Here is a 12,219-nt window from a genome sequence, read left to right as displayed (position 1 = left end):
AAATTGAAAGAGAAATAAATGAATCCCTTCCATTTCTTGATATACTTATCATGAGAAATGGCCAAAACTATAAATTTAAGGTATATAGAAAGCCCACACAGGTAGACAGTTTCATTCACTTTTTATCGAATCACCTTGAGTCTACCAAAATGTCAGTTTTTTCTGTTATGTTCTTAAGATGTCTGCGTATTTGTGACTCTGAATTTATTGACGATGAATTGAAACACATTCGTTCTATTGCACATAAACTTGGGTACCCTTCTGTGTTTGTTGATCGTTGTTTTAAAAGGGCTAAAAAATCCTTTCATTCCTCTCAAACCAGACAAGTTCCTACACTTAAGAATATTTTGACTCTGCCCTATCGTAATGAATTTGTCCCGTTAGTTCGGTCCCTCAAGCTTCTAAATATTAATGTTGTTTTCAAGTATGACTCAACCATTACCAATATGTTAAAAAGGAATAGCCCAAGTTTGAATGTAAATGGAAGTGTTTATTGTATTCCATGTAGCAAATGTAATTGTAATTATGTAGGTCAGACAGGAAAAACACTGCAGCTCAGAATCAAACAACATAAGTATAATATCAGAACTGCATCTGAAAGCACTTCCTTGTTCGTTCATGTTAGGAATAATAATCACCCCATTGCTTGGGAAAAAAGCTTAGAAGTATTCAAATCATCTTGTGTCACAGAAAGACTTCTTGTTGAAGCTAGTTTGATTAAGGAATTAAAATCAATAAACCTTAGTGATGGTCAGTTCAAAACTGATATGTTACATAAATTTATTTGTCAGTGGCCCAAGGTTAAAAATGCTTTGAAAACCTTTGATCTAGATGTATGATAGTTATTTTGGGTCCCTTTTTTCTGACCTGACTTGGCTAGTCACGTCACCTCCCTTCTCTTAAGCTCCTCTACGTGTGTGTTGGTGTGGGGATTAGTGGATGTCATCATTTTGACCTGACCTCATGTTTTTTAGGTCACCCTGTATATTTAAGCCTCTCTCTGTCCATGTAATCCAGTTGCCTCTGAAGATGTCTTGAATAAAGACGAAAGCTAAGGTACTCCGTTGTTTCCATCTTCCCGTGTGATTTTATGAATATATATATATATATATATATATATATATATATATATATATATATATATATATATATATATATATATATATATATATATATATATATATATATATATATATATATATTTCATGTAAATCCACAATGAAAACGTGGATAAGATAAATCTTGATAAAATCACACGGGAAAATGGAAACAACGGAGTACCTCCGTTGTTTCCATTTTCCCGTGTGATTTTATCAAGATATATATATATATATATATATATATATACATATACATATACATACAGGTAGACCCCAACTTACGACTGCTTCGACTTACGACCGTCGGGACTTACGGCAGCCGTAGTTGTGACCATTTTTCTTCTTCTTCAAATGACACGCATTTTCTATACCGAAACGTTTCCAGTTAATGTAGTCTCCATGTATAATTAGAAAATTATGGGGGCCCCATGTGCATTCAGCTGACTACATTAAAGGTTAAGTGCTCAGTCACACTGTATCCATTCATCATTATTCATTACTTTTACTGTACTGTATTTCATTGTAGATTTTTTATTAATTTTTTATTATTATTTTTTTTTTTTTTTTTTTTTTTTATCTATGTCGGACTTACGACCATGTCGGACTTACGACCTGGATTTGGGTCCCTAACCCCGTCGTAAGTCGGGGTCTAGGTGTACTGTAATTTATTAAACACACTGCAAGTATTTTCTTTAATTTATAAACTTGTTTCGCGAAAAAGGGAGGCTACCATTATGCCTGGTAGGTGAAGTTGACCTGACATTTATGGTGTCATTAAGGATCAAACTCCGAATCCAATGACCTGACTTAGTGTTCATCATTCTCATCTTAAATTTACCACTGTCAGTAGTTTCAAGAATTAACGCAGTCATTTACTGAATACTCTTTGTAAAAAATTAATTTTAAATGAATTATTTATAGGAGATAAGTATTATGATCAGTAAATATACCAAAATGAATTACTGACCACCTCGAACACAAAGACGGCTAAATATAGCCACAGCGGTCAGAGTCTCTTTCCCTTTCTTGTCTCGTCACCGGCAAATGGCCGGGGGGAGGTGGGGGAGGTGATGATAGCTGTGTTTATTACCGAGGTATATTGTTCTTTTACGGTATGTTAGACAGGTTTATAATACATTTTTATTATTTTAATACAGTGATGCGCCGGTTAACGTCCTAGATACGTTCTTGGAAATGTGACGTTAACCGAAATGGACGTTGTCCGATCATCACATAAACTTTGTATTTATACTTACGTGTATGTGGAACACTATATATGTACATATACACTTTTACTCTTAAATCACTACTGTAATGTGATACAGGTGATTAATTTTTATCTCTTGTGCAAAATACATGACGTTTATATTAAAATTATTCACTGTTTTACAAGGATTCCAGCAACGCCAGGCAGATGGGGGAGAGAGAGGGAGGGAGGCAGGGAGGGAGGGAACGAGGGAGGGAGGCAGGGAGGGAGGGAACGAGCGAGGGGGGCGTGGGGGGAGGGGAGGTAGTAAGTTTGACAGTTGGCACCGGCCCAAGGTCTAACGCGTGTACCTGTATATTTATCAGTTCCTAAGTGACTAAGCTTCTCTCTTATAAAAAACCAGTGACATGACCTGGGTGAATATAATTAACATTGTTGGTTTTCTTGTAAGATACTGATTAATTTGAATATAAACAGCTATAATTTGCACTAGACATAACAATTTTAGTACCGTAATCAAATTAGTACATGTGCACTCCAGCTTTGCACTTAGGTCATTTATTTCTTTTACGTTTATTTTAGTATGGTGTGTACATGTAAATGGATGAAAATAAATGAAGAAATTTATGTAAATCTACCCAAAAATACAGTTGAAAAAATTTATATTATAATGTACTACAGTATTGTACACTAATGTACAACAATTTTTATCTCTTGAGCAAAATATATGACGTTTATATTCAAATTATTGGCTGTCTTGCAAGGATTTCAGCAATGCAAATTATATTATCCTAACTTTAGTCTGAGATATTACATAAAATAAACAAAAAAATCACCAATCTTTTGTCTGGGAACACAAGGAGGGAGGTAGCCAGGAGCGTGTGGGAAGAGGGAGGGAGCAGGGGGGGGAGGGGGCGGGAGGTGAGGTGACAGAATGTCTGGTGTTTGTTTATTTATTTGAGATAAGATTTGACAGTTGGCACTGAAGGCCTGCGTGTTTATTTATCATTGCTTAAGAGTGACTAAGCTCTTCTCATAATTTGCCACCCAAACGACCTGGGTGAATATAACTTAAATTGCTGGGATTCTTGTAAGATAGTAATTTATTTGAAGACCTGTATAAACAAGCTATATTTGCAATAGACATAACAATTTTAGTATCGTAATCATTTAGCACATGTACAATACAGGTTTGCACTTAGGTCCATTGTTACTGTACAATATTGACTAAATTCACTAGATAACGTACGCCTGGCAGCACAATCTATAAGAATACGCTATGCATACGTGACGTAAACGTGACTGTGCCCGCTCTAGGGCCATTTAGGTTCGCTATGTCCCATTATTTGAATGTTTTTTTTTTTCAATATAAATTATTCCTTGATAGAGGAAGCGGGATCCTAGTGCTGTCACGTGGTACCCCTGTACCATAACACCAGAAGCAACTGGCCAGTGTTACAAGTACACATATACAGTACAGTACAATCATCCCTTGGTTATCGCGCCTAATTGGGACCCCGCCGAGTGCGTGATAACAAATAACGCAATAACGAAAGTACAGAACCTATGGGATTTATTCTAATTGGTTCAGGCACCCAAGACCCAATCCCAAGTTTCCCATTTTACGACCATTTAGACCCACTAAATATATATATAATGTTATGGAAAATATCATAAACACACATAGGCATGGCTAGGTTTATTACAAAGTGATAAAAAGGGTACCTCAATACTGTAGTCCACAAAACATGTAGCTATGCTTTTTTTATTTGGTCCTCCATCATACGAGTCCGTTTTCTCACACATCAGGACGCCCGAGTCCTCCGTTTTCTCTCTTAATCTTAGAGTGCACCAGAGACTTCGCTATTCCTTAGTAATGACACAGAATTTGAAATTGCAACCCGAATTGCAACTGGGGTTGCAATTGTTGAGGCAACTAGATATGTCTGATTACAGCAATGTGTTATTGTCAATTTGTAGGTGAAAGATTTTATCCTGAATAGATGTAGGTTAACATTACACCTGGAGGCAAATGCTTAAAAAAAGCCTAAGGAAGGAAGCATATTCCTTTAACACATAATTATCTGACCAGTATGGGGAGGATCATCGTGTCTCTGTCAGGGGGTCGTGGAGTGGTGGTCCAGCAGGCGCCACGGAAGTTTTTTATGGGGGGGCACGGACGAATATGCGATCGGACGTTAACCGGCGCATGACTGTATACCGGTAATCTTAATTTTAATCCAGCTTCCTAAACGTAAGTTTCAGTATAAAATAATTAGTGGTAGGACCTTGTGAGTGGTTTACAATGTTCTCTATCACCACTCTTGACACGCTAAATCACACTATTTTTGAGGTAAGAATTTTATACCTGGTGCTTAAGACGACCCCTAATTTTGGGCTGATTTTTTTAAGGTTCAAATTCTGTCTTATAGGCCGAGACATACGGTACTGACTTTTTAGCTTAGCGACAGTTCTTGCCGCAACCCTAGAGTAGACAGAAGTGTCCACACTAGCCGATGACAACTGCTTATTAAAAAAAAAGTTAAGAACGTTACGCTGTTACTAGTAATTCTCATATTCATGTAGGAAAAGTCATGGAAAAAAGTAATTCTCAAATTCACGTAGACTTAATCTTTTCTAAATATAGGTTATTGGCCATCAACTGAACCAAAAATGAGTTCTGGACCAAGTACTAAAAATACCCAAATTTACCATTTTCACAATGAATGGGAAGAAGACTATTTTTTTACCATGAATAATTTGAAGTGTCTGTGTTTGATCTGCCATGCGTCTCCAGCTCTAGCTAAGAAAGAAAATCCTGAAAGGCATTTCAAAATTTTTCACAAGAAGTATGATAATCATTTCCCACCCAAAAGTGAGCTATGAAAGAGGAAAGTTCATGAACTGAAATCACAGCTCACTGCACAACAAACTCTTTTTACAGAAGCAAGCTCAAAATCAAGGGAAGCAACCATTGCATCATTCAGGGTGAGTCGAGTACTTACAAAGCATAAAAAACATTTCAAAATGGAGAAATATTCAGAGGCCTTTTTAGAAGCAACATATTCGTTGTTTGAAAATTTCAAAAATAAGTCTGAAATACTGTTTTACATTAGGGATGTTCAGTTATCAAGAAACATTGTCATGAAGCACTGTGAATTTATGGCTGAGGATTTGGGTGAACAACTGAATAAAGACATACGTGAGTGTGTGTTCTTTTCATTACAATTTGATGAGTCTACTGATGTGGTCGATACATCACAATTATGTATTTTCATGAGAATGGTGTTTAAAGACATGAGTACCAAAGAGGAACTGCCGAAAATTCTACTACCATTAAAAGGAAAAACTCGAGATGAAGACTTATTTCAGAGTTTCAGTGATTTTGTTAATAGTACAACAATATATCATAACAATTATTAAAAAATATTATTTGTTTACTCTCTCTCTCTCTGCAAATCTGCGTATTTTATGGCAATGGGTGAATATTAGGCTGGTAGATCGCATCAGGGTAACTGTGGAAAAAGTAGATCACATCACACAAAAGGTTGGCCACCCCTGTTATAGAGTATAGTACAGGTAGTCCCCGACTTACGACTGCTTGGACTTTCGTCCATCGGTACTTAAGACCTGCTCTGACCTTACGACCGTCGGGACATACGACCGCGGCAGTAGTGACCAAAAATATTTTCAAATGACGCGCGCATTTTCTATACCGAAACGTTTCTGTACCGGGCGAGAGCGTGGAGCGGCTTGGGTTGCCGTGTGGGTACACTCACTCAGTGGAGCGCTTAGTTGGTGTTTGGCTATCGTATCCTATACTGATCGCGCTGTGAACTTTCGTTATTATCGTATTTAATTGACCTTATAATGACTGGAAAGCATAAGAGTGAGAGTGCTGGTGGTGCTCCAAAGAAAAGGAGACAGGCAATTACTTTTGAGATGAAAAAGAAGATAATATCACAGCATGAGAATGAAAAAACTGTAGCAACAATCTCACGTGACCTGGGTTTCTCACATTCGACCATATCCAATATTCTGAAGGACAAGGAACATATTCGTGATGTAGTGAAAGGGTTAACACCTATAAAGGGAACTATAATTTCAAAGAAAAGACAAGGTCCAATTCACGATATGGAAAAATTATTGTGATATGGATTGAAGACCAGATACAGAAGCACGTACCCTTAAGTGTTCTAACCATACAGGCTAAAGCAAGAAGCCTGTTCCAAGGCCTGAAGGAGCAGGCAGGAGATGAATGTGATCCTTTACAGGAAGTCATGGGTGGTTTGATAGATTTAAAAAACGCTACAGTCTACACAATGTTAAGGTGAGTGGAGAGGCAGCTGGTGCCGATGTTGGTGCTGCCAAAGCTTTTAAGGAGGAGTTAGATGAAGTGATTGTGAAAGGGAATTATATGCCTGAGCAAATATTCAATGTGGATGAGACTGGATTATTGTGGAAGCGCATGCCTGAGCGGACATACATCCACAAAGAGGCGAAAACAATGCCAGGATTCAAGGCATTCAAGGACAGAATTACACTTCTGTTGGGGGGGGGGGATGTTGCTGGTTTCAAGCCAAAGCCCTTCATGATCTATTATTCAGAGAACCCCAGGGCTTTTAAACATGTCAGCAAGCACACACTGCCAGTGTTTTATCGCAGAAATAAGAGAGCCTGGATGACCTTAGCACTGTTTGAGGATTGGTTCATGACTTGTTTCATTCCACGAGCCAAGGAATATTGTCTGCAACAACGGATTCCATTCAAGATTTTGCTGATTTTGGATAATGCTCCGGGACACCCACCACACCTGGACGACATGCACCCTGATGTTAAGGTAGTCTACATTCCACCTAACACTACCTCTATCATCCAACCCATGGATCAAGGTGCTATTGCTGCCTTTAAAGCGTATTATTTACGCATGATCTTCCCTCAGGCTGTTGCTGCTACTGAAGGTGAGAAAACGCTCAGAGTTTTGGAAGGAGTACAACGTTTTGTCATGTATAAAGAACATTAATGCAGCATGGGATCAGGTTACAAAACATTGCATGAATGGAATATGGAAGAAAATCCTGAAAAGATATGTGAACAGTTTCAAAGCATTTAATGAAAATGAAGTTATTTCGGATATTAGTAACAAGATAGTGGAGTTAGGTAAACAGCTGGAGTTAGAAATTGATAATGAAGATGTTGAACAGTTGGTTGAAAGTGTAGCAGAAGAGCTCAGTAACGAGGACCTTATTGAACTAGATGCACAGAAAATTGCAGAGGAAGAAAAGAGACAAAATGTAGAAGAAGAACCTGCACCCCCAAAAAAGTTTTCAGTGAAACAAATGGCAGAGGCATTTGCTGCAATTAATAAAGGAATGCAAATGTTTGATGGTATGGATCAAAATTATGAGCGTTATGCCAAAGTTGACAGAATGATCCAAGATGCACTTGCTTGCTACAGAGAAATTTATAATGAAAAGAAAAACAAACTGTGGTCTAAATTGGACATCTATTTTAAAAAGTCCCCCAGTGCTGCCTCTTCACTCCCTTAAGATGATCCAATACCTTCAACCAGCAAGTTTCCACAGTACATAAACCTGTCTGAAGAAAGCGACATTGATGACCCACCCAGCCCTGTCTCCTCCTCTGCTTCATCCAATTAATATAGTCTCCATGTATACCTGTAAATAGAAAATTATGGGGGCCCTGTATGCATTCAGCTGACTACATTAAAGGTAAGTGCTCAGTCACACTGTATACATTCCTCATTATTTATTACTTTTATTGTACTGTATTTCATTGTAGATTTTTTTTTTTTTTTTTTTTTTTTTTTTTTTTTTTTTTTTTTTTTTTTTTTTTTAATCTATGTCGGACTTACGACCTGGATTTGGGTCCCTAACCCCGTCGTAAGTCGGGAGCACCTGTATATAGAACCACAGTACTAAGTTTGTATTGTAGCTCACCGATTGGCGGAGGTGGTAGAGCGAGTGTGTGGTGGGTAGTGCAGTGAAGGAGGAGGATGACGGGAGAGGAGGAGGGGGGGAGAGGAGGGCGGTGAGTCACTGAGACTCTGCGGCTGCCTCCTCCTCCTCCTCCTGCTCTGACTGGTTGCTGGTTGCTCCTCCTCCGTTGTTGTTTGCTCCTCCTCAGCTGCCGGCTGTTGTGAAGAAGCTCCTGCCGTCCCGCAACGAAAAAATTAATCCAGTGTTGACTGATTGGTGCTACTCATCTTCTTCTCCTTATTGATCTCGGTGTAGCAACCAAGACTGTCCTCAATGTTGTGTTGAACCTTTGAGCTACGTTCTCTATTTGGGTCGTCATCTAGAAGCATTTGCATTGCTTGCTGGAACATGTTCAACGATTCTGCCAACCTCTTTGAAGTTAGCGTTCATTGAGGCTCTTCTTCGTTGTCGTCGTCTTCAACTGGACTGTGTTCTGTTAATTGTTGCAGATCTTCATTGGTGAACTCTTCTGTATGGGATGCCAGGACGTCCTCAATATCCTCTTGATTCCAGCTCATCAAAGCCTGCCTGTCTAGCCAAGCTGAGGATATCCCTATTCAAGGCTGGGACTAAGTCCGTGAATCCCGTAAAACTGTTGATGCACTCGGGCCACAGTTTACGTCACACACCATTCAGGCAACTTTCTGAAACCTCTTCCCATGCCTTGCCAATGTTGTCAATTGCATGAAGAATGTTGAAGCCCCGCCAATATTCTCGGATCATTGGTTTATTTTCTCCGTCTGTAGCCTTGAGCAGCTGGGCCATGGTACAGATATAATACGCCTTGAATGCAGCGATGACACCTTGGTCCATAGGCTGCAGCAGTGCTGTCGTGTTGGGAGGCAGAAACACAACTTTCGCACTGTCATGCAAGTCATCGAGATTGGGAGGATGAGCTGGAGCATTGTCAGGGAACAGAAGAATTTTGAAGTTAAGGTTCTCCTTGGCATAGTTTTCCTTCATTGCAGGGACAGCGTACACGTTTAACCAGTGGCTCAGTGTGGCGCCGATTATCCATGCCTTGTAAATGACAGGAAGGTAATCCTTAGAGTAACCTTTCAGAGCCCGTGGGTTGGCAGCGCAAGAAATCAGCATAGGCTTCAGCTTGAAGTCGCCGGCAGCGTTCACCCCAAGCAGCAGCGTCAAGCGGTCTTTTGCTGCTTTAGAACCTGGCGCTCTTTTCTCCTCTTTGGAGATATAGGTCCTCTCAGACATCCTCTTCCAAAAGAGACCAGTCTCATCCACATTGAAGACTTGCTTCGGTGAGTAGCCTCCTTGCTGGATAATCCGTTTGAATTCTGGTGGGAATGTCTCGGCAACAACCGTATCTGAACTGGCAGCTTCACCAGTCATCTTAATATTGTGGAAATTATAACAATGCTTAAATCGTTGAAACCATCCTTGGCTGGCCGTAAAGGTCTCTTCCTTCGATCCTTCACCCTCTTCTGCCTTTAAGTCGTCAAACAGGGATCTGGCCTTATGCTGGATAACCATAAGGCTCACAGGGGCATTGCGTTGATTCTGGTCCTCCATCCACATTGCCAGCATCTTTTCCACCTTCTCTGTCACAGTGCTTCTAATACGAGTCATCTTAGTAGCACTCAGAAAAGAACCACTTCCAGCACTATCCTTAATCTTGTCAGTGTTGGTCCAGATAGTACTCACCGTTGTGGGGGTTAGGCCAAGCACAGAGGCTATGTCCACGGCACGTTCCCCTTTTTCAAATCAGGTTAATACATCCATTTTCGTAGCAAGGGTAATGGTCTTGATGAGTGCTTGGAAGCCATTTCGAATGGCTAGAGTACAGTTTTAGAGCAAAATTACTTAAGCGCGCACGAATGATAAGTCGTAACAGAGACGAGCTTGGCGTTGTTGCTTGAGGACGCTGTGATGTTCCGCGAGTGAGGGCAGCGTGCCGAGCTGATAGAGCGTAGCGCGACCAGACGAGAGCGGATGATGCGCAGTAGAAAGTAGTCCGTGACGACTCAAAATGTCGTTGTATTGGATCACCGGGACGTTAAAAAAATTTTTGGTCTCTAAAGTTCAGCGACGTAGTACCGAAACAACGTTAAGCGGGACGACGTTAAGTGAGGACTTACCGTATGTGTCAAAAGTTGTCATACTGAGGGTTTAATTAAAAATCAGACCAGCCACAGTGAATGGTTTACCTGTCATACAATAACACACTGCTCATGCTGGCTACAAACCTGTACATTTTTACTTTCAAGAGAAGAAAAGGTGCTTGTATGGTCAATAAAGGCAATAGCTCCCAAAGCTTCTTTTGGCAACTTCTGACTCTTGCAGCTAAGCTAGCATTGACACCATCTCCAGTAATGATCAAGACAACTCATCGACACAGTCTAGGGATATGTCCCCATGCAGAGCTTTCCCAACCTTAACCCGATAACTGCAACATACAATCTTGAATGATAAACAGAGGAACAGTGACATATATTCTGGAATTCAGAGTGTTTTGAAAGCAGCGCGTGAAATATTTCATATCTCGCAGGGTGAAGTATGTTATGTTTACACTCGCCAGTTGTCCCACTGGGTTATCATCCCACCAACACCGCTGATGACACGGTCATATCTTGGTCACGAAGTCAAGACGTGCGTCCTCGCCCGTTATAGGGATTACCACTCCGTAAAGAACTACTGAATGCTCTGTGGTATGTTGTAAATAGTTTAAATAGTATTGTTACGAACCCCAACAATATGTGGGAGTGAATATGTGATTTTCTCACTCAATCTGCATTCATAACTAATTCCATAAGTGAATAGAATAAGGCTATTTTCCATAATAAATTTTGCTCATTCAGAAAATAATGAAATATGGTAAATAAGTACTTCTTCCTAATTTCTGATCACGATTCCATGCCAGTGGTTGCCGTGTCTCCCTCCCTCACCCTCACATATCATGCCCCCACTCGTGGCATGGCCTGGCACAAGCCCCAAACCAAATGACTTCACACATTCACCACAACCAAACTAAGGGAAGTAATGGACTCTTATTTGGTTTCCACATTTTTCTACATGATATATTTTAATCCACAAGAGTTAAAATGATGTTCAGGGAAAATCGATATACCGGTACCTGTTTGTTTGCCCACTGAGGGGGGTTGATCGGCGAATCACTCTACCACAGTTATCGAGTTAATCGGGTCACATGATTACCTGCACATACAGCACACTCAAAGTCAGCAACATCCTACATTCTGCCATTAAGACCACTGTAAGTCTTGTGTACCCACTTTCCATACTCATTGCACAGTACTGAAATACTGTTAACACCCATCTTACAGACAACAAATGGTCATTTTTCCACTTTCAACCACAAGTCTTTTACAGACAACACAAATCATTATTTTGTGCCACATTCCCTCTCATACCCTTTGACTGCATTACATCCTTCCATATCTTAAATTTCTGCACTACATCTTCAATATTATCTGCTATCAAAACTATGTTGTCAGCATACCACAACTCCCAAGGTAGACCAGTCCTAAAATTTTGCAATACTGCTCTAACACCATGAATATGCCATGAAATTAAACTTCAAATTTTATTTATTTTAATAAAAGAAGATACCTTGATGTAAGTATGGCAATTTCTTAAACATAAAAAAGCCAGCACTAACAAATATAGCAAATGTTATCCTATTTACAGTAAATCAGTACAATCAATTACATGTCTCTTGTTTGGAAAACTAAATATTAATGGAGGACTGATCACAATTACCATGCACAGTAAGTCTGCAGGTTGAAAACCCAAGATCCTCAACATTAATGGCTGGTGCCCTCTCAATACAACCACAAGTCCTAAATGTATCCAATACAGTACTTGTATCACAACAATGTGCCCTCCAGCCCTAAAACTAATATCGCCACTACCGGCATTTTATATAGCCTACCCC

The 12,219-nt window shown here is 39.8% G+C and overlaps 1 protein-coding gene across 1 annotated transcript in view; it reads right to left on the bottom strand.

Annotated features, from left to right (window-relative positions):
• LOC121878950 (protein flightless-1-like) overlaps positions 1–12,219 on the bottom strand; it is a 134,615-nt gene that overhangs the window by 76,668 nt on the left and 45,728 nt on the right.

The sequence above is a fragment of the Homarus americanus genome, unplaced genomic scaffold (assembly GCF_018991925.1).
Source record: "Homarus americanus isolate GMGI-L3 unplaced genomic scaffold, GMGI_Hamer_2.0 scaffold51859, whole genome shotgun sequence".
NCBI classification, from domain to species: domain Eukaryota; kingdom Metazoa; phylum Arthropoda; class Malacostraca; order Decapoda; family Nephropidae; genus Homarus; species Homarus americanus.
The sequence above is the reverse complement of the archived record's forward strand: the minus strand, read 5'-3'. Positions and strand labels throughout refer to the sequence as shown.